The sequence below is a fragment of the Molossus molossus genome, unplaced genomic scaffold (genome assembly GCF_014108415.1).
Source record: "Molossus molossus isolate mMolMol1 unplaced genomic scaffold, mMolMol1.p scaffold_m16_p_3, whole genome shotgun sequence".
In the NCBI taxonomy this organism is placed as follows: Eukaryota; Metazoa; Chordata; class Mammalia; order Chiroptera; family Molossidae; genus Molossus; species Molossus molossus.
This window is the reverse complement of record NW_023425366.1, coordinates 62,379,836-62,404,486: the sequence shown is the minus strand read 5'-3', so window position 1 is coordinate 62,404,486 and position 24,651 is coordinate 62,379,836.

The following is a 24,651-nucleotide window of genomic DNA, read 5'->3' as shown; positions in this document are numbered from 1 at the left end:
ACAAACAAGAAAAACCCCAGAGCAAGTAGAAGGAAGAAAATAGTAAAGATCAGAGCAGAAATAAATGGCATGGAGACCAAAAACAATTCAAAGGATCAATGAAACAAAGAGCTGGTTCTTTGAAAAGATAAACAAGATTGATGGACCCTTAGCTAGACTTACCAAGAAACAAAGAGAGCAAACCCAACTACACAAAATCAGAAATGAAAGAGAAGTAACAACATGACACCACAGATATACAAAGGATTGTTAATAAATACTATGAACAAATATATGGCAACAAATTTGACAATCTAAGCAAAATGGACAAATTTCTAGAAGCACATGGTCTCCCAAAAGTGGACCGAGAAGAGGTAGACAACTTGAACAGACCAATAACAAGTAAGAAAATTGAAGAGGTAATCAAGACTCTCCCTGCAAACAAAAGTCCAGGCCCAGATGGCTTCATGGGGGAGTTTTACCAAACATTCAAAGAAAAAGTAACACCCATTCTCCTCAAACTATTTCAAAAAAGTCAAGAAGAAGGAAGACTTCCAAACTCGTTTTATGAGGCCAGCATAATTCTAATTCCAAAACCAGTAAAAGACACTACAAAGAAAGAAAACTACAGGTCAATATCCCTAATGAACATAGATGCCAAAATCCAGAACAAAATACTAGCAAATCGAATCCAGCAATACATCAAAAAAATTATTCACCATGACAAAGTGGGATTCATCCCAGGGATGCAAGGCTGGTACAATATTCACAAATCAATAAATGTGATACACCACATAAACAAAATGAAAGATAAAAACCAAATAATCATATCAACAGATGCTGAAAAAGCATTCAACAAAATCCAGCACCCATTTCTGATAAAAACTCTCAGCAATGTGGGAATAGAAGGATCATATCTCGACAAAATAAAGGCCATATATGAAAGACCTACAGCCAACATCATACTCAATGGGCAGAAACTAAAAGCATGTCCCTTAAGAACAGGAACAAGACAGGGATGTCCACTTTCACCACTCTTATTTAACATAGTACTGGAAGTCTTAGCCACAGCAATCTGATATGAAGAAAAAATGAAAGGGATCCAAATTGGAAAGGAGGAAGTGAAACTGTCATTATTCGCAGGTGACATGATAGAAAACACTAAAGACTCCATCAAAAATCTACTAGACTTAATAAATAAATTTGGCAAAGCAGTAGGATACAAAATTAATGATAAGAAATAGACAGCGAGTGGGATCTGCTAGGGCCCAGCAACCTGAGCTCACCAGCATACCTGGCACCATCTGACCAGTGGACACTCTCTGTCAACAGAGACCGGTGCACGGTAGTGGAGCTCCCAAGGTGCTGGTCACGGAAGCCGAAAACAGCCCGGAGCCCAGCATCATCCCCATTGTTGCAGCGCAATCAGAGTCCAGATATAATCCCAGCAACAGAGGCTGGGGAGTAGATATCCATCCCCAGGCAACAGACACAGACCAGCAGCTGAGACCCATCCCCCAAAACTACAACAAAAGCTGAGCAGGAGTTGAGCCCCAAGGGGCAGCAGCACTCCCCAGCAGCCAGCAGCAGGACCTGGGACTCCACAGAGTCCTGTGTGGTTCAGTAGCCCACAAGAGCAGTGGGAAGCCTGAGCCCAAGAGAGACTGGTACGATCCAGCTACCCGCCCATAGAAACTGCAGTGTGCTGAAACACCAGAGAGGCCTGTGCGATCCAGCAGAAACTGTGCGATCTAGTTACCTTCGGGATCTGCAGGGTGCTGAAGCACCAGAGAGGCCTATACTACCCAGCAGCCCATAACATAGGCATAGAGTTGGCTCCCCAAAGGGACTGTGCGATCCAGTTACCTGCGGGACCTGCAGGGTGTGGGGTGCACCAGAAAGGCCTGTGCGACCCAGCTGTGCACAAGATAGACATAGAGGATGTAAAAATGGAGGTGGAGTGAATAGAAGCTACTTAGAGGATCTCCCACAACCAAACGGGAATTACAACTAAAATAAAGACAAAGCCTCAAAGAAAAGGAACAGAAAAGCAGCAGGATAGGACCATATAACCAAGGACTGGGAGGATCTGCGGAGGTGCGAGAGGGTGGCGGTCTGAGAAACCACAGCAGCAGCAGTTTTAGCTGTGAGCAGCGCCCTTGGGGAATAAAGACCAAGCCAGCTCCACAGCACAGAGAGCCAGGATAGAGCACTAAAATAGCCACAGCCACTCACCTGGGGGCTTTGGCAGAGGGAGGGCAGACTGGGATGGAACTCTGTGGGGACACCCGGAATTTGGAGGGCACTAAGAGTTTTTGCTGAGTTGCGGCCACAAAGGACAGTGACCGGTGTGCTCCTTCCTCGAGCTGTGGGGAAAAGCAGCAGCCTCCCCTCGGAGATTCAGCCTTTCCCAGGTGAGGTAAATAAATGCAAATTGAGGCTCATTAATAACCAGCATCTATCCCACCCTCTGGAAATCCTCTTATGCAGAACACCAAGGCACTGAGTAACTGAGACTACTAGCCTCCAGGAAAAACCTAGAGGATAACTGAACCTGTCCTGGGCTTGCAAATCTACCCAGGAAAGTAAGACTTGATAGTGGTGTTTAACATGGGCCCACCCAGGCTCATCCAAACCCAGCAGAGGGAACCACAAACAGCAGAACACCAACACCCACAGGGAAAATTTGGCAGGCTCGAAAACCCACTGAGATAGCCAAAATGGTGAAACAAAGAAACAAATCCCAAATGAAAGAACAAGAGTACTCTATTAAAGATGAGATCAATGAAATGCAGCTAGGTAAATTATCAGAGGTAGAGTTCAGAGCCATGATCTTGAGGAAGCTCAACAGCATGAGTAAGGATATCAGCACCATGAGTAAAAATATAGAAACACTGAAAACCAAATAAGAGGAAATGAAGAATGACATAGCAGAAATTAAGAACACATTGGAAGGACTAACCAGCAGAGTAGAGGAAGCTGGGGACTGGATCAATGGATTAGAAGACAGGGTAGAAAAAATCAACCAATCAGAAAACCAAAAGGAAAAAACAATTAAAAAACAGGAAGACAGCTTAAGAAAACTGTGGGACAACTGGAAACGTAATAATATTCACATCATAGGAGTCCCCGAAGAAGAAGAAAAGGAGCAAGGATTAGAGGATATATTTGAAGAAATAGTGGCAGAAAACTTTTCTAATTTGGTGAGGGAAGAAGGCATTCAAGTTCAAGAAGCACAGAGAGCCCCCAGTAAGAAGAACCCAAACAGGCCAAGACACATAGTAATTAAAATGCCAAAAATTAAAGACAAAGAGAGAATCCTAAAAGCAGCAAGAGATAAGCAACAGGTTACTACAAAGGAAACCCCATAAGGCTCTCAGCTAACTTCTCAACAGAAACACTACAGGCCAGAAGAGAATGGCATGAAGTAATCAAGGTCATGAAAAACAAGGATCTGAATCAAAGACTGCTCTATCCAGCAAGGCTCTCATTCAAAATAGAAGGTCAAATAAAGAGCTTTCCAGACAAAATAAGGCTGAGGGAATATATTAACACCAAATCAGCATACAAGATATGGGAAAAGGACTGCTGTAATTAGTAGAAGAAATAGAAAGAAAAATAGAACCACACTAAACAGAAATGGCAATAAATAACTACATATCAATTATCACCTTAACTGTGAATGATTTGAATGCTCCGATAAAAAGATACAGAGTAGCTGACTAGATAAGAAAGCACGACTCACATATATGTTGTTTACAAGAAACCCACCTCACAACAAAAGACTCACATAGGTTGAAAGTGAAGGGATGGAAAAAATCTTTCAAGCAAACAGAAAGCAAAAAAAAGCTGGGTTAGCAATATTCATATCTGATAAATTAGATATCAAAATGAAGACCATAACTAGAGACAAAGAAGGCCATTACATAATATTGAAAGGATCTATCCAACAAGAAGATATAACCTTGATAAACATATGTGCACCCAATTTAGGAGCACCAACATATATTAAAAATCTTTTGGAGGACTTCAAAGGAGAAATCAACAGCAATACAATCATAGCAAGGGACTTTAATACCCTGCTGACATCACTGGATACATCATCTAGACAAAAAATTAACAAGGAAACACAGACTCTAAATGAAGCGCTAGATCAAATGGATTTAATAGATATCTACAGAGAATTATACCCTAAAACTATAGAATTCACATTCTTCTCAAGTGTACATGGGACATTCTCAAAGATAGACCACATGTTAGGGCACAAACTAAGTCTCTACAAGTTCAAGAAAATTGAAATCATATCAAGCATCTTCTCAGATCACAATAGCAAGCAACTAGAAATCAATTACAACAAGAACATGCAAAGACATTTGAAAACATGGAGGCTAAATAGCATGTCATTGAACAACGAATGGCTTAGCATTGAGATTAAGGCAGCAATTAAAAACTTCCTGTAAACCAATGAAAATGAACACACAACAACACAAAATCTATGTGATACAGCGAAAGCAGTTCTGAGAGGGAAGTTCATAGCACTACAGGCCTACCTCAAGAAACAAGAAACATCTAATAGACTATCTAACCTCACAACTTAAAGAACTGGAAAGCAAACAAAAAGAAAACCCCAGAAAAAGTAGAAGGAAGGAAAGAGTAAAGATCAGAGCAGAAATAAATGACATGGAGACCAAAAAAACAATTCAAAGGATCAATGAAACAAAGAGCTGGTTCTTTGAAAAGATAAACAAGATTGATGGACCCTTAGCTAGACTCACCAAGAAACAAAGAGAGAGAACCCAAATACACAAAATCAGAAATGAAAGAGGAGAAATAATAACTGACACTACAGAAACACAAAGGATTGTGAACAAATATTATGAAAAATATACGGCAACAAATTTGACAATCTAAGCGAAATGGACAAATTTCTAGAAACACATAGTCTCCCTAAACTGAACCGGATGGCTTCACAGGGGAATTTTACTGAACATTCAAAGAAGAACTAATACACATTCTCCTTGAACTATTTCAAAAAATTCAAGACAGAAAACTCCCAAACTCGTTTTATGAGGGCAGCATAATTCTAATTCCAAAACCAGAAAAAGACACTACTAAGAAAGAAAACTACAGGCCAATATCCCTGATGAACATAGATGCCAAAATCCTGAACAGAATACTAGCAAATCGAATCCAGTAATACATAAAAAAAAGTATTCACCATGACCAAGTGGAATTTATCCCAGGGATGCAAGGCTGGTACAATATTAGTAAATCAATAAATGTGATACACCACATAAACAAAATGAAAGATAAAAAAATCATATGATTATATCAATAGATGCTGAAAAGGTATTCAACAAAATCCAGCACCCATTTCTGATAAAAACGCTCAGCAATCTGGGAATAGAAGGAGCATATCTCGACATAATAAAGGCCATATATGAAATACCTACAGCCAACATTATACTCAATGGGCAAAATTAAAAGCAATTTCCTTAAGAACAGGAACAAGACAAGGATGTCCACTTTCACCAATCCTATTTAATGTAGTGCTGGAAGTCTTAGCCACAGCAATAAGATATGAAGAAAAATGAAAGGGATCCAAATTGGAAAGGAGGAAGTGAAACTGTCATTATTCGCAGATGACATGATACTATAAGTAGAAATCCCCAAAGACTCCCTGAAAAATTTACTAGATTTAATACATGAATTTGGCAAAGTAGCAGGATACAAATTTAATGTCAAGAAATCAATGGCATTCTTATACACCAATGATGAACTCACAGAAAGAGAAACTAAAAAAAAAAGAAAAGAAAAGAAAACAATCTCATTTACAATCACAGCAAAAAAAATTAAGATAGTTAGAAATGAACTTAACCAAAGAAATAAAGGACTTATTTGCAGAAAACTACAGTTCATTGGAAAAAGAAAGAGAGGAAGATATAAAAACGTGGAAGCACATCCCTTGTTCATGGATTGAAAGAATTAACATCATTAAAATGTCCATGCTACCCAAAGCAATCTATAGATTCAATGCAATCCCCATCAAAATACCAACGACATACTTCACAGAACTAGAACAAATACTTCAAAAGTTCATATGGAACCAAAAAAGACCTCAAATAGCCATAGCAATATTGAAAAAGAAGAACAAAGTTGGAGGGATCACACTACCATATTTCAGGATATACTACAAAGCCACTGTAATCAAAACAGCCTGGTACTGGCACAAGAACAGGCATATAGACCACTGGAACAGAACAGAGAACCCAAAAATGAACCCAAGGCAATATGCTCAATTAATATTTGACAAAAGTGGCAAGAGCATACAGTGGAGTAAAGACAGCCTCTCTAATAAATGGTGTTGGGAATATTGGACAGCTACATGCAAAATATATATATATATATATATATATATATATATATATATATATATGAAACTAGACCATCAACTTACACCATACACAAGAATAAACTCAAAATGGATAGAAGAGTTAAATGTGACTCATGAATCCATTAAAATCCTAGAAGAAACTGTAGGCAACAAAATTTCAGACATCATATGCAGCAGAATTTTCACTGATACATCACCTAAGGCAACAGAAATAAAGGAGAAAATGAACACATCGGACTACATCAAACTCAAAAGCTTCTGCACAGCAAAAGATACAGTCCTCAAAATAGAAAGGCAACCCACTGTATGGGAGAGCATAATTGCCAATGATATATCAGATAAGGGCTTAATTTCTAATATATAAAGAGTGCTCATACAACTCAACAAAAGGAAGACAAAGAACCCAATTAATAAATGGGCAGAATAACTCAATAGACACTTCTCCAAACAGGACATACAAATGCCTAAGAGACATATGAAGAAATGCTCGACATCACTAATCATCAGAGAGATGCAAATTAAAACAACAATGAGGTATCACCTCACCTCTGTCAGAATGGCCGCCATCAATAAATCATCAAACAACAAGTGTTGGCGAGGGTGTGGACAAAAGGAGACTCTAGTGCACTGCTGGTGGGAATGCAGACTGGTGCAGCCACTATAGAAAATACTATGGTGTTGCCTCAAAAAATTGAAAATTAAACTTCCATTTGACACAGTGATCCCACTTCTAGGAATATACCCTCAGAAGCCTGAAATACCAATCAGAAAGAATATATGTACCCCCATGTTTGTAGCAGCACTATTATAATAGCTAAGATCTGGAAACAGCCCAAGTGTCCATCAGTAGACGAATGGATAAAAAAGCAGTGGTACATATACACAATGGAGTACTATACAGCTGTAAGAAAGATCTCTTATCCTTTGAGACAACATGGAGGGACCTGGAGAGTATTATTCTACATGAAACAAGCCAAGCAGAGAAAGACAAATATCACAGAATCTCACTTATTTGTGGAATGTATTGAACATTACAGTCTGAGGAACATGGTATTCCCAGGGACGTAAAGTAGAATAGAAACTGACAACCCTCAGAAGAGGAGGTGGGGGGGGAGGAAAGAGATAAATCACATAACTTATATGCATGTACACATAACCGATGGACATGGACAACAAAGCTGGGGATGGTGGGGATGGAGAGGAGGATGTCAATTGGGAAAAAAGGAGAAACATCTGTAACAAAAACAAATTAAAAAAAAAAAAAATTGTGCCACACCAGTATGCTGAGGTATAACGGTTGAAAATCACTGACTTAGATGAAGGTTAGTAAGCATAGGGAGACAACTATGAAATGATCTCCAATGCTTGATTCCATCAAATAGGTATGAGTAAAATTTCATCCACATTTAGGTAAACACTACCATTCAATAACACCAGAGTCTCCCAAATTGAGTTTTTAAATACCTTTTTCTCTTTGGATTAATCTATTTTTAAAAGAAATCCTATAGAAAAGTCTGCTGTGGCATTATTCCTAACATTTTTGTTCTCACAAATGATGATCTCTATCATAGGATATGAAGCACAAATAAGAGCAAAACATCATAAAATGAGACCATATTGTCCAAACCTGCTGTGTATGCCTTGGCAAAGAGAATGCACATATTAAGACAAATCATATCTAACTTGCCAGAGAACTGGATTAAAGCTGGCACAAAAAAGACTTTCATTGGGCAGATTAGGCAGGGAAGCTTAACAGTGTTCCCCTTGAAGTTAAGGAGGACTTGTAATTTATCGTCCTGATTGGGACACTTTTAAGAGTGGTAGGAACACTATTAATTACACTAGGCCAATAGATGTGAACTTGAAGTCTTCCAGGAAACTGGATGTATAAGAAAGCTAATTCACCATTCCTTCTGTAAATTTTTTTTTTTTTTTTTTATCTAATGGCCAAAGAACTAAAAGATGAAAAGACCTGAATTTAAAAAGACAAATGTGTTAAAAGCCAGGACTCTTAAAATGCATACTGTTAAAATGACTAATAAAAGTCAACATAGCAGGATGCTTATCTTTAGGGCCATAACTGCATATCCTAAGGGAGTTAACTTAAGCATTGAGGTGCTGCTCTGGAACTTTACCTGACTTAAAAGCAGTGCACCACCAGTCTTGCTGTATGAAGTCTTGGCTTCCAGAGTACCATGAAGGCTTTCTAGGCTAGGTCACATACACTGGAATTCGATTTTTTTCTTTAAATTGAGCTAAAATTCACATAACATTAAATTCACCGTTTACAATGTAGTGGCTTTTAGTACACAATGTTGTGCATAATCACTATTACCTAGTTAGAGAACATTCTCATCACCGCCCCCCCAAAGAAACCTCATAACCATTAAGAAATCCACCAACCTTCCCCACTATCCTCTGCCCCTGGCAACCTGCTTTCTATCTTTATACATTTGTCTTTTCTAGATATTTTATAAAAGTAAAATCATGCAATACTGCCTTCTCTGTCTGACTTCTCTCACTTAGCACAATGTTTTAAAGGTTCATTCACATAGTAGCATGTATCAATTACTTTTCATAGGTGAGTAATACTCTATTGTATGGCTGTACCAGAGTTAGATAACCCATTCAGCTGTTGAGGTACATTTGAGTTGTTTTCACCTTTTGGCTATATTGAATAATGTGGTTATGAACATTCATGTACAAGTTTTTGTTTAATACCTATTAAAGCAAAATGGGAAATAGAGCCTGTATATCTAGGAGTGGAATTTCTGGATTATACGGTCATTTTATGTTAAAATTTTGGGGAAAAAACAACCATGGAATTGGTTTTATAGGCAGGTTAGCTATAAGAATATTCTCAAGGAGGTCACCCAGGAGAGGGAGTTGGGGATAACCATCCATGTATGGGACAGTTTCCTCAACTGAGGCCCAAAGATGCGTGCCACTCTTAATACTTGGAGGGAGTACGTTCGTCTGGTTATTCCTCAACTAGGCAGACTCAAGAAGGAAGTTCTAACACCCAGACCTTTACTATATCAATGAATTTCTTTGTTCAAGAAAACAAAGTAGGAAATTTGGCAATTTTTATTAAGAATTTTCTCTGGGTCCTACACTTCTCTTTGCAGTACTGAATTCGTCTTGTTTCTGAGATTTCTTTTGAGTTTACCAACCCTCAAAATTTATAGAAGGAGACATTGCTATGTGTTTTATTTAGTATTTGTCAAATGCCACTATCCTTGAGCAGGTTATTTCCTTGTTTTGGTAAGAAACTGCCAAAATAAAAAGAAACTATCTTAAAATATGCAATATAGTACACTGCATTTTTTCCTTCTCTCCTTAGAAATACTATTCTTATGTTTATGATCTAATTTTTATTGTTTTTTCCCCCATGAAATGGTTTATTTGCCAGAAATAAATGCCTTCTTTGCATAGGAACAGAAGAAGCATGTATCTTTGGAAAGGTAATAGATAGGAGTCTGTGATTCTGATTATTTTACCAATATTATTTCAGAAGTTAAACAGCGGGTTGACAAGCTTCCAAAATTAAATTGGGCATACTGTAATTTACTTTGGTTCCTTTGAGATGGAGGGTACAAGAAACACGTTTTATTCTAGGTTTTCTTTTTCTTCTTTCCAACTAATGAATGGGCATGGAATACCTAGAGGAGTTACCCTTGCAGTCACCACCCCTTATGATTAGATGGTGGTTTGAAATTATTTCCTAGCTTCACAAAGCTCTAACTCTCTGCCTTTCAAAATGTTCACTCAACAGATTTATTATGTATTACTAGAAAAGATATTATGTAGATGTGAATACTTTTGAGCTCTTATGTAAAAATTTCTTTGCTTTTAAAATAGGGTTTTGAGGGAGTTAGATGTACATGAACTATTTATCATCCTGATTATACAAGGGTCAATTAATTATATCTTATACTTCTTTATTCCAATATATGAGGTGAAAATATTCTTTACTCTGTCCTCTATCAAGGGAATTTTAAATATTTCCGAGTTTCCATTATTGTGACACTTATTTTGCAAAACAAATTAACTTTCCATTTATGCTCCCAAGCAAAACACCTTTATTGATTAAATAAGACAATCATAATTTTGCTTTATTAAATTTCAAATGTTTGCTGTGTTATAAAACTAGTAAGTCTATACATAATAATAAAAATTCAAAATCATAATAAAATGATCAGAGGCAATGACAATGAGAGGAATGAACTAATGAGCAAGGGTAGCTTATGTTTCATGTGACAGGAAATGTGTACCGCACACTGGAAACCTTGCAAAGATGTTGTAGGTCAGCACTGTGGTCAGATAGTTATTCTTTATTATTTCAGAGGTCCGGGCTAGTCATATTGTGTGTGGGGCTGTATGTATACATGTGTTTATATATATATATATATATATATAAACACACACACACACACACACACACATATATATATTTTTATTTGACAGGATCAACAACAAAATGCAGATTGTAATTTGTTCAAGTTTTTTTTTACAGTTTTGTTCAATACTACCACTGTCCACCTGAGGTCTTAACATATATAACTCTGGTGTTCAAAGTTGGAAAGAATGGTTAGCAAAAGAAAATCACCCTGAAGTACCAGACTCTTCTGACGGGAAAGAAATAAAAATAACCAGGAAGAGAGAACAGCAGCAGAGGGGCAGCATCTGTTTTACTTTTTTAGGAACCACATCTGATGGACCTATTCATTAAAATTCCAATGTGCCTGTGCTTGATTTCTGTGAAGCTGCATTTAACCCCATTGGACTTGGGGTAGATCAAAAGAGGGAGAGCGAGAACGAGAGGGACAGATTGAAGGAGAGTGTCCCCATTAAAAGTGTTTCTCATCTACTACATTAGACAATATCTGCTATGAGGATTGTAAACTTTCAGGCACAGCGATATATTTTTGAACATCTGAGATAGTACACACTGAAAACACCATGAAATAAAAATAATCTCTTCACACTTCCCAACTGGCTGTTTATCAGCTTTTCCCTTTCCCACATTTATGCATGAAGTATCCCTTCACAGCCAGAAACCCTGTGGGTTTTTTTTTTTTTTGGCTCTGATTTGGACAGTAACTTGCTTATTTTCAGAGTTAACGGCAGAAAGCAAAGAAAAATGTAGTCCATTAGTGTGTTACATTATGTAAAGAAAACAAGATTGCTAAATACTGCCATCCGGTATACTTTCCAAGCATTTATTTAATCTTTTTTCATATCAAATCAAACATCAAATTGAACAGCGCTGGGTTAATAGAGTTGAAAAAAGTTAAGTCTCTGTATGTCTTAGAGAGACTGACACACTTATTTAAACTTTCTGTAAACCCATCCTTTATCAAGCAACTTCAGGGGGAAAATATATATATATATATATTTTATACACACACACACACACACACACACACACACACTTAAATAACCACAGCAAATAGTTAATATTGACTTTTCTGGTTTTCTTTTCTTTCCCCCCTCTCAGGGAAAAACATCGTAGGGATAAATTTTCTCCGTGACTGTGTATGAGTGTGTGAGTGTGTGTGCAAGCACATGTGCGTGTGTGTTGCAGATTCAACAAGCAAGGACAATAAAAAATGAATAAAGTGGGTTTCTGGACCAAAAGCATATGTGATCCAGGAACTTGCTTTGGGGTTCATCAGGTATAAGTTTCCTAATGGATACTGAGTATGAATAACACTGCTAGTCTCCAGATGAGACTGAAGATAATTACATGCTGTCGGTCAGAGGGCTGTACTGGACATGACAGGCTACTAACACAGATTTTTCTTTCCCAGCCAGGGGATTCTCCTACTAATATGCTCTTTCAAAAGCAAAATTCAATGCTAACTCCCAGGCCATAGTTCCAAAGAAATGTTCTATTTTGCTCAGAAAAATTAATTAAATTATGCCTTCCTACAATTGAAAGTTATCTTCTGTTTGTTCATGTAAAATCAAGTAAATGATATATCCTGATGCCACACACACACACACACACACACCCCTATACATCTTTATAAATGCATAGGAAACAGTCTATCAAAATACCCCTGTAACTGGTTACAGTGCTTGTCTCTTGGGAGCTGATTTGAATTGGAGTGATGATCAAGTAGGTCTGTAGACTTCTTTATAATGTTTGCAATTTAATGCAAATGCATAAATGTGTCATTTGGGAAATTAAAAATTAAAATAATTTGAGAAGTTATATCTTCTAGGTTCTTGCCCTTCAACAGAATATCTAAGCTATTTAAGAGAGCCCGTTCTTTTTCCACTTAAAAGTTTTGTTGATGGAGAATTTTATTCCTAGTCATGCCAGTGTTTTCTGAACCCCAGGGTTGAAATTTTCTCCTTTTATCTCTAAGCTACGTTAAGAGAACATGAATATCTCTCAGCATTTCTTTCGGTTCTGTTTTCTTGGTAAAAGGTAAGTGTAAGTGAAGAATGCTGGGCAACGTGTCATGAAACAACAGGGAACTGCTGGGAATTTCTAAGAAATAATGGTAGCAGTCAGGACAAGTTGACCATCAGCATTCCTAATAACACGGGTTTATTCGTGGAATAAAGTAAAAGAGGAAGAGTAGGAACAATATTAGATTCTGCGTCTGTGAAGGCATTAGTTATAAATATCATAATCCAAAAGACTAAGCTTGCAGGTGAAAAATGCAACACGGATCAAGAGGTGTGCACTGAAGTTTTCCACTGCCACCTGCATAGGTAGCAGTTACCTTCAGTAGTGGTATTTTTAAAATAGAAGACCCAGAAATGATGCAGTGCTTATGTAAGTGGAATAACCCAATCCCCAGGCTCTTTATGCAAGGACAGTCACCTAGCTTTTCGTGTGTTAGATTACATTAAGACCAGGTCAAGCCTTCATGAGCCAGATTGGCTAGAAGTACAATATTGCATACTTGGGGTGGGGCAACCAGTTTCCAAGATAATCCAAGAATTTTAGAGATTGTGCAAACCAAAAGGAAGACCTTCCCCGACAACACTCCCAAGTACAGATGAATCCTTCATTAGCTCTGTGCCCTTGACTGATAGCGATTTGCTTTTCACTCACATGCTTTGTTACTGTTGAGTTCTGGTCTTCCGCCATCCGCTAGTCCATGCAGCAGCAAAATTTGCTGGGACTCAGAGGCACACGGCCCTGGCTGTTCCTCAGTGGGTTCTCAGTGCCCAGCCGTTTTAACCGCACACAGCTCTTCTCCTTTGAGACCCCTTTGCTGGGCCCAGTGTCTGCCCACTGTGAACCCCACAATTAACTGTTCCACTCTTCCCTGCCATTAAACAATGGTGTTAACTTCTGCTCCAGGAATTTACTTTGGGGGCTAGGCCTTGCTTCAGTCTTTATTAGGGCCCTTTCATTTATTAGACTGTAAATGCTTCTCTTCTCTTGATCAGTGCCTTGCTTTCCCTTATGTCTACTGACAGCTCTTCTTATTGTGTCCTGGTTCCTGTTCACTTGACGCCTGCTCTACCTACTGTGCAGACTCCCTGACCACCACTGCCCTTTGTCCAGGAGAACTCACAAAGGTCCTTCTACTATGTTAGCAAACTGTTTAACAAGAGGAACATCTTGAATTTCCAGTAATTGAGAATTCCAGGGATTGTGTCTCATGAAACAATCACTAAGAAGAAAGAGATCATTTTTTATGTTGTATAACCAAATAGATGAAGAGTCGATTCATATTGAAAAGAACTTGTGTATAAAAGCACATTATAACTACTACCATCAACCTTTTTGGTTTTAAATTTCTGACCATATCAGTAGGAAAAAATTCCATTTGTTAGAAGACTGACTTACACCACAGTCGTCACTAGTTGGGATATTAATGTGGCCGCATCATAGTATGAGCACACCACCACCTCCTTCTTTAGAAAAAAGTACAATTACCAATATGCTAAAAAAAAAAAAATCAAGGGCCATTTTTTGTTTGTTTGTTTACACACTCCAACAGTTTAACCCTGAAATGTCCATCTTTTCTTAGAAACTCTAATATAATCTCACAATAATTGAACATGTTAAAGAACAACAGCTTTATAGATACATATATTTTGTAAATGACTTCATCCAGTACATACAAATACAGTTTATTGAAAGGATATTAGTATCGACTTAGACTTGATAATATGGCTTCCCCTTTGCCTTTAACTCTGCTGAGCTGGCTTGGGTTTCCCTGGATAGCAATTAAGGCTCTCTGTTCAGAAAGCTTGATACGGTTGCCACCATCTTTAATAGCTATCTTATTTGGGTCATTGTTTTTACCTATAGGTAGTAATATTCTTGTAAGGCTTAGACATTAATCTAGTTTTCCTTTTTTGTAGGCTCTAGGTCACTTTAGATTGAATCTATACCATAATGCTTTATTCATGTCAAATATCCTGTGACCCAAATCTCTCTTGGAAAAGCTGCTAAAATCAAGAAATAAGGGGAAATAGCAATTATTAATTGGCCATGGTACATATTTTCCCTTTCAGACCTTTGAATTGTGCTTCTCTAGCAGATCTGTGATAACAGGGCGGTAAGACTTGCACAGCTGTGGTTTAAACTGAGGTCCTTCTGTCAAATTTTATTTTTTTATGAAATGTATTTCACCTCTGACATTTAAAAGACTGCAGCTTTGAAGAAAGAATGCACATAGATCTTCTGCAACCATTTTATTTTGCTAATGAACTAAAAGTGATCTCTGTGATTGAAAGATAATACTACTAGTTGATGGTAGTTACTAAATACCGAATGAAATTCTACATAATCCTGGATTTAATGAGTGCTTGATCTTAGTTGTGAAATCACGTTGTATAACTTCTTGAACTTGTTTAATCGTTAAAGAAAAACTCAGATGAAATGAGCAGTGGGAAGGATGTTGGACTGAATGAGCATCTGCAGACGTGAGTTTTAAGCTGGACTCTTTGCAAAACCTTGGGCAAGTCACTTAATTTCCTTGGGATGTGTGAGCATCTGCAGACTTGAGTTTTAAGCTGGATTTTTTGCAAAACCTTGGGCAAGTCACTTAATTTCCATAGGACTCAGTTTTTCACCTATTGACCTGATAGAATAAGGTTATTTAAGGTCTCTTTCAGCTCTTCCATCTCTAGAATCTGAATCCTACCAAATTGATTTTTTTCATAGTCAGTAAAACATCTGAACAAAGCTGAACTGTGAAATATTTGACAAGCATTAACAGGATTGAATATATTTTAGTCATTCTGTATTCTGTAGGAGAAAAGAACATTTAAGAACTATCCCCCACCTCTACCGTAACCCCACATAACTTGTATTTCTTTAAATTTGAAACACTGTACTATTGCCAGTTACTCTAAACTTGTTTTAAACTTCTTGTGGTAAGGACCCAGAGATAATGCTCCAAGTTATAATTTCAAAGGGCATGTTGTGCTTTATAAACTCAGTAATGAGCTGTGGGTTGGAGACCTGAATCAGCTTCGGTGGTATATAGTCCAGACTATACTAGTTTTATCCGTAATAAACAGGATCATGACTCTTATTGAGATTTTTTTCTCTTGGGGATAGGAGGAAGAGAGAGAGAGAGAGAGAGAGAGAGAGAGAGAGAGAGAGAGAGAAGCAAAGCTGCCTGAAATACCAGTGCACCTGCTTTATTAAAGACCCTAGTGAGGTTCATTATTAAGCTCTGAAATAAAAGATCTTACTATAAAGGAAAGATAGGAACCTGTACTCTCTTAATTTGTAATATGTTTACTTTACAAATAATTGGTTCACACACAAAAATATACTTTGTAGAATTTTATGGATGGACACAGAATATTAAGTTGTACTGAGAATGTTCGCATAGTCATTAATAAAGATTCCTCCATGAGACAAAATGTATTCATTTTTATTGCTTTTGCATTTCTAGAGTCTGTGTAAGATAACTCTTTAAAAGAGAGAAGACTTTAGAAACAGGTAAAACTGATTTGCTCAATACACCAGAAAATAGCTTTATTTTTACTGAGGGATAAAAATAGTTTATGCGCATATATTTTAAAATGAAAAGGTATAAGTAAAAATGCAGTTGTAGATCAGATAACCTGAATTAATAGGCTACTATTTATCTGCCTTAGTATTCACATGAGGCTAGCTTTTAGTCCTTTACATTAAGAAACTTTTTGCCAAATGGTCTCTGAGTTACAGTACTTGATCTCACTTAATACATTTTTTTTTTTTTTTAATCCTCACCCGAGGACATTTTTCCATTTTTTGTTCAGGTAGAGTGGGAGGGAGAGAGAGGAACAGAGAGAGAGAAACATCGATGTGAAGGGACACATAGAGTGGTTGCCACCCGCACAACCGACCAGGGCCGGGGACAAACTGCAACCGAGGTACGTGCCCCTAGCGGGAACCGAACCCGGGTCTCTCAGGACCGCAGGCCGACGCTCTAACCGCTGAGCCAAACCGGCCAGGGCACTTAATACATTTTTTACAGGACAAAATATTTTTTGAAGAAATAGGCATTCTGTTGTTTTATAAAGAAGAGTCATATTCTCATAGCCTTTCATTCTGAATAAACAAATTCTGCTTGCCACTGAAGATGTGTTTTTTTAAAAAAAATATTGATGATTAAAATACTAAATAATTAAATTTAATTTAGACAGAGCAAAGTAAAACTTGTGCTTCAATTCAGAAATTTCAAAGCATTCAGACTGTGGTAGGCAGAAGGCCTATTTTATCCAAACCTGAAGAAGAAATGAGAAAGGAAGCACCTAGAGTAGAAAATATTTGGGGATTCCAAGCCTAGTAACGAGGGGCCTTGGTGCACTGGTGTGAATATAAAGTGGTAAGCCCAGTACGCCCGGACGCACCTGCAGTTGCGACAAACCTATGTTAACTTTTCTGTGATTGGTTGGCTCACCTGAAAAATGGGGACAATAAGAGAAAAGTAAATATAAGGCAGAAACAGTGAAATCTGCTTGGAAACCATTTATATTTATAAATTATTTTGAAATGAAAAGGTGTTTTTTTTTTTTTTTTTGGAGTAGTTTAAGTAAAATACCGAAGCAGTTTTTAATGTAATAACTTACTATAGAACCCCAGAAACGGGAATGTTTTATTTTTGGGGGGAAGGATTCTAAATATTCAGAAAAGTGCTATTTTATTGATAGTATGAATTAGAATCAAACCTATTTCATGAAGTCAAAATTTTCTAGAAAACTGATAAGAAGGCAATCTACTTAAATACTTTATGAAAAAAAAAAGGTAATTATATCCCAATAAAAATGTGAGAAATAACACAAAAATATCAAGGTTTATGTATAATTAAAATATTTTTTCACCACCAGTCATTTTCATTTTCCAACTAACACTATTTAAAAAACAATAAAAGTAACCTGTTTGGTTTTATTTTGGAATTACCTTCATCACAGTCATTCTGTAAGCCAGGAAAAGAGCCTGTGCTGGTACAACTGTGAGACCAGAGTGCTGAGCAGGTTTGTTGAATTCTGTGCAGTAGGCTAGGGAACTGGCAAATGTCCAGGTGAAATTCTTCTTAAATAGGCTCCTGTTCTAGTTCTTGTGACCAAAATTTGCTAATACTATATAGGCAATGAGTTCCACTTCAGTTCATTAGGTTTGTGAATACTATTTTATTTTAGAGACTGAAAAGCAGATAAACTTCTGTGTTAGTCTAAATATTGATAAGCTGGTCGGGGCAGGCAGCAGATGATAAGACCATCTTCCCTATAGTTGGCTGCTAACTAGATTGTTATGATTTTAGAAAACTGAAGCTCAGTGATTATTTAACACTCACAAAATAGGCACGTGATCATGGTAGGAGATAATGAAAATGGGAAGCTTGGTAATAATGCTAGATGTAAAGCTATCTTTAGTACAATTTGATAAATACACTAGGAGATGCTTAGGGTAAAAGTGAAGTACAGGCTTCTGAGGATGAAGACAGAGGAGGAGGAAGATGGGGGGAGAGAGAGTGAGAAAGAGAGAGACAGAAAGAGAGAGAGAAACCAACGCACCGTGAGGCTTTGTTTGACTCTTTCACACTGGGTATGATTTAACATTGCTGATAAGCTGGTTTGGGATAGAGATTCACTTGGGTGGCCACATTCTTTTCATTGTAGAATGCCCCTAAATGCTAATCTGGCTCTGGGTACCTTGCTTTTGTTCGTTTAATTTTTCTGTGTCCTTCTAGACTTTACAAACTGTAAGTATTACCCTCTAATTACCCCAACACTCTAATTAGAGAGATGACAACAAAGTAATGTGGTATTAACTTGTTTGCTATGTTCATCATGATGAGAAAAGTTATTAGAAATAAGACCATAGCAGTTTACAAAAATTGGTTTAGAGAACAGTAGTTCTCTAAAGTGCGGTCCCTGGACCATCAAGAGCAGTATTACCTGGAACTTGCCAATAATGAGAATTTTCCTCCCCCCACCCCACCCCCCATACTAAGTCAGAAACTCTGGGAGTGGGCCCAGCAATCTCTTTTAACAAGCCCTCCAAGTGATTCTGTTATGTGATAAAGTTCGAAAAGGAATGTTTAGGGACCGGGTTTTTTTTTTTAGTTCTACCTTTTTGTAGTCATTAGATCTTGGTAAATTTGTTAAACTTTTCTGAGTCTCTGGTTCTTGTGTCTATAAAATGAAAGATGATCAACAATGGCCCTTCCAGCTCTAATATGCTGTGAACCTGGGATTCTAATTACTTGGTGAAAGAGAATGTATTAAGGAAAGCAATGCCTAGACATGCAGCTACAGAGATAAATCTCATATATTGCTCAGTTACATGCTCCTTCCATATGTTTAATGTACAGTGATCCTGCTCAATCTTCATTAGTTCTGTATCTTTCTTATAGCCATTACTGTAAAATAAAATGAGCCTGCTAAATAACTCAAGACCAATTCCATTGTAACTATAATGTTCGTAGAATGCATTATAAGGATCGTACGTTTAATTGTTGAAGACAACACAAAGCATCAATGATATTATAAAATGGAATTTGAAAGTATTCAAGATTAAGTCTAGAAGTAATAATAGGGTGGCACAACTCCTTCTTACATTATATTCCATATAAACTTATTCAAAGTTTAGAAAGCAATAAATATAATTTTTTAAGGATCTGGTAATGCACAGTGTGTAGCCCAGTGGAGATTAGTTAATTCAAATGGCCAAAAGGCCCATCTTTTACTAGAGAATTTTCTATCCCCCTTAAAATAATTTTCAAAAGGTAACCTGCTTTTCAGTTTATTTGAAGGCATGTTACATGATTTGAAAAGGTATAGCTTTTACACAAAAATGCTAAAATGGGTGTCTTTATAAGTATTTGATAGAAACATATTTATATTATATAAACTGGACCTGGATCTGCTCTAAAACCCTGGATACTGAGAAACCCATGTGTTGACATTTTGTATACTTGGATTATGTCAATACTGAAGACAAAGTTAACCTCCCTCATCATATTATTGAGCTAATCTGAGTCATTATTTATATATATATATATAGACACAATGTGCCAATTTTTAAAACACTCACCAGTGACAAATTTGCCTTGACTGGCTTGAAATAATTGGACCGAGGATTCCTTACATTAAAAAGAAAAATTAGCCCATCAAACACATGTGGTATAGGTATAATTTGACTTTCCTTGTCTGTGTCTGGTCATAACTTCATTCAACTGAGATGAATACAATATATACTTGGTTGCTTTGTTTAAAAGGCTCTGTCTATGTATATGCATGCTTTCTTTCTTCATAGAATTGAATGCTGATCATTGTAAGCTAGTCTATGATACTGTAGAAGCAATACAAATATTACAGTGTTTTGTTATTGTTTTTTCTTATATTCTTGTATGTATAAATCAGGAAATTATTTTTTTAAAATATTGTAAATGAGGTCTTTGAGTAGTTCCATATAAAATTGTATAAGACCAACTTCAATTGAGTGTGACTTCTGCATCTTGTAGAATGTTGTCATATACTCTCATTTACAATAAATTATATAAAATTATTGTCTTTTGGCTTTCAGTGGACACTGAAATTCTTTTAATCAAAACCTGTTGTTTCAAATATAAAAAGAAGACAATAAATGATAGGGTTTTCTGTCAGGGCGGCAATGTCCTTTGTCCAGGAGGGGGAGCTCTCAGTCCGCATGCCGCAGAGCAGAGCAGACAAGTCTACTTACTATCTTATCTGCTGCTTGGAAATTGTCTGACAGGAAAATATCAACACAAACCATGCGATTTGCCGCTGGAGCACGCTGGACCTCATCTGCTTAAAAAGATGCATGGATATAGTCATCACAGTTCATAATTTAATAAACTGTTAAAAAACCCACACTTTTTCATTTTAGCGACTTTGGTCTCACAACTACTAAATTCACATTGCTACAAAGACATTTGAATTTTGCACTAATATGTCATGAGCACTGCACCCATTGCAAATTAATGAGTCTCTGAATAGCACTGTGTATTTGTCATTTGAATTTATGCTAATGCAATGAGGTCTCCTGGTGATGCTGATAGTCCATAGCAGCTGCTCGAACCACAGAATGCACGGTACTTCCCTTCGACGTTAGATTGCTACCTCTTTCCTTGGCTTTTCTGGCCTGTCACTTAGGCAGGAATCCTGTAGCTGGTTATTGATAGGGCTGCTAATTATCTTCGACTTCACACTTTTGGCCTGACCCCCAATACTGAGCAGAAGTAATGTATCAGTGCTGAGAGAATTATGTACATCATACGTTGACAGCCTCAGACCAGGAGGTCAGAAGGAGTTCATTGAGAACCAGTGGTATTTACAAAGGATGTTGGTATAGAAATGAGTAATATCTCTCATATTGTGTAAGGTATATCAATAGGTCCATTAAGAATGTGACTGTAATTTTTGTGATGATAATGCACAGCATTTCTATATGTGTGCAAAACACAGAGTCTTTTCCTTTTCTACTCGGTCTATGCTGCTGCAATGTAAGAAAATGGTCATGGCTGTACTTCTGGGTCATCAGGGTGTCCGAGTCTTCATTATGCTTGTACAAATTGCCTGTTGGTCAAAGAGATGTGGTGACACAATTACACAATTGGATCTAGTGGGGGATTGTTGGCATAAGGGGCACATGTGTGGGAAGAAGATGCACAGATAACCATTTTCATGGGACACAAGTCAGTGACAAAGGTTGGCAGTGTCTATTGTTATTTTCATCCCCCAAGTCTTAATTATGAAATTAAAAAAATTTTTAGACTAGTGTTTCCATTTGAACTGCATCTAGAACAAAGAATGAAAGTATGTGGAGTTTATTCTAATAAAGTCTGGAAATTAGATTTGAAAGTATGTGGAATTTATTCTAATAAAATCTGAAAATTAGATTTGCTGTTTAGAAATGTCATGGAAAAATTAAGCTAAAAACAAAAATATACATTAGATTAAGCACCTTTTGAAAATTGTTACTGAATTTAAGAACTATTCTCTTTTTTTTTTTTGCCCCCTCAACAAGGGCCAGAGAAAATCATGCACACTTTTTCTTTCAAATAATAATAATAACAACAACAACAACAACAACAGTAAAAACATTTTAACAGGGGACAAACACACACATGCACACCCTAGTTAAAATGTAGCATTGTTAGCATTCATTTCCTAGATAGTAAAAGAAGCCTAGCTAAGTAGGAGTCAATATCTGATTTATCTCCAGGGGAAAAAACATTCCAAGGCAGATAGATACAATTATTTGTTAAGTGATGTCAGGAGGTTCGGAGTACAGAAGTAAAAGTAACCTGTTCATCTCAAATCATGCCCAAGAGCAAGAAGGCTCTCTTCTTAGGAGTCTCATGAAAGGAAGAGGATTTTTATCCTGACTCCACAGTCAGCTGCTCAGAGCACAAGCCCCAGGAGATACAGACACTGTTTCTCTCTACCTGATGGTACCCACCCAAGGGTTAAAGGGCCTCTCTGGAGAAAGAGACTTGACTGAGAAAGCAGCACACAGGCTCCTCACTGCAGCGTCTCCGTTTCCCATCAAGGCAGGGAGACGTTTTTCACTCTTCTTGGAAAAACTTTGAAATGTAAACTGTTTCGATTGATGGCTCCTTCTGGCCCTGGCAACTCTTTTTGGTAGCTGGTGCTCTTTCTGTAATACTTGTTAAAAATGTCTCCGTAGCAAAGATGTTGTTTTTTATGCGATTTTTTTTTTTTTAAATCAGCGCATGTGTGAGTACAGACAGGCTCTCATCTTGCACGGCGGAGACTGGCAGGTGAACACCTACTCCTGTTGTCCTTATTCATTTGCAATACTTCATAAGATTCGTCTCTTTGAAAGCTGTTTTCAGTCTAAACTGTCAATCCTTTCGAATGTGGTCCCTCTCCCTGGGAATGACTTCTCAGAACTCCTGAGAAATGCTGCGGCCTGAAAGTCCCTTTCTTAGCCCAGAGACTCGAGTCTCTAATAACCTACCTGCCCCCAAACCTTCTACAACAAGGCTGCCTGGGGGCAGCTTTAAAAGACCAAACACACATCTAAGTTATCATGTGTTTTAGATCAGTCTTTCACCGACATACACGACTCCCACCATTCTTCACAATGCTGTGTTGGAAATTCCATTTTTGGTCAATCATTTATGAAATGACTGTGTATGTGATTTTTTACATTCTTGTAATATTCTTAAACTACATTCATATGGGAAGAATTTAGGTGGTAAAATTGATCAATCTGCTTAAACGGATTGATTTATATAGTGAAATAGGTCAAATTGCACAAACTAGTGGGAAAAATACCCATTTTAGTCCAAATGTTGACTGCTTGTATTGACCTGATGGTTTAATCGTTTCTTTGTCCAGGTTCATAAGTTATATATCCTTGTTTGTTGGGGACTTATTTTTCTTTGATCATGCTGGATTCATTGTACTATTCTCTGCTTTGCTGATGTTGCTTTTCTGAGAGTCTACTCCCTTGCATGCACCCTGAGGAGGGAAGCCTTGTGACCTGTCTCTAAGGGGAACCGCTGTCTCCCCCAGTGATTTATACTCCCAGTTCTCCGATTTGCCAGATATCTACCCACCACCAACAGCACGTTCTGAGGCAGCCAGGCTGCAAATCAATAGAGATTTGATGTGCAGGTGTGAAGGCAGGCACTGATGAAGTGTATGATCTCAAGGGCAAGAAGATGTGGTAGCTGTCGTTTTCTTCAGCTAAGTGGTTGCTCCAGAGCCCAGAGATGCTTCTTTCCCTCCATTCTCTCTCTCTCTCTCTCTCTCTCTCTCTCTCTCTCTATCTCTCCCACTCACACACACTACCTCATATATATACATGCAAGGTTAGATTGGAATTATCATATGCTGTTATTTTTAATTTTTAAAATTACAGGTAAACAAAAAACATGTAAAGTTATCAAAAAAATTCTCAAATACAGTAGTTAGACAATCATATACTTTAGAAAAGTGTTCCCCCTGATATTCCCAGTACCCACCTGGCCCATCCATAGTTATTACAATATTATTGACTGTATCCCTTATGCTGTACTTTATGTCCCCATGACTATTTTGTAACTGCCGGTTTGTACTTTTTTAGTCCCTTTACCTTTTTCACTCAGTCCCCCAAAGCCCTCCCTTCTGGCAACCATCAGTCTCAAACACATTTTTAAATTATTTACTGAGATACAGGTAAATTAACCCCTTCTAAATCAAATGAAATATTTAATTTTCTTCTGTGGCATTAGAATTTTAGGTATTGATTCCATTTCACCCAGCATTTGAGTAGCTATGTGCCTGGTTCATCTGATTCCTGAGCAGTATATACAAGTCCCATGCCGAGGCGCCTGCCTTCAGGATGTTTATAATCTAGTGTGAAAACAAGATTAGAAATAATATAAACAATGTAAGTACACATAGCAGGTGGAAACAATATAAAATTATTCTTTTGTATTAAAAGTGAAAAGTGCTAGATAGTATTTACTTTTCAGAATAATGTTCTTGATTTCTTACATATAATTCTTATATTCTTTGCTTTTTAAAATATGTGGGAGGATTAAGCAGATCAGATATTAAATGACAGAATGGTTTGCTTAGTTTGTTTCTCTTTCCCCTACCCTCTCTTTCTTTTTTCTTCTCCTTGGTCCTATTAGGGACCACAGAGCTACACTGAGACCCTATTCTCATTGCTATGGCCAATATCTGAGCCAAGTAGAAACCAAACAAAGGATGAGACCAAAGGGTAGAAGTGCTGGGATTATTGGCTTTTTCCAAAATGGATAGTTTTTAGTACTTCCTACCCTTACAAAACTTTCTTTCTTTATAATGATGGCTTT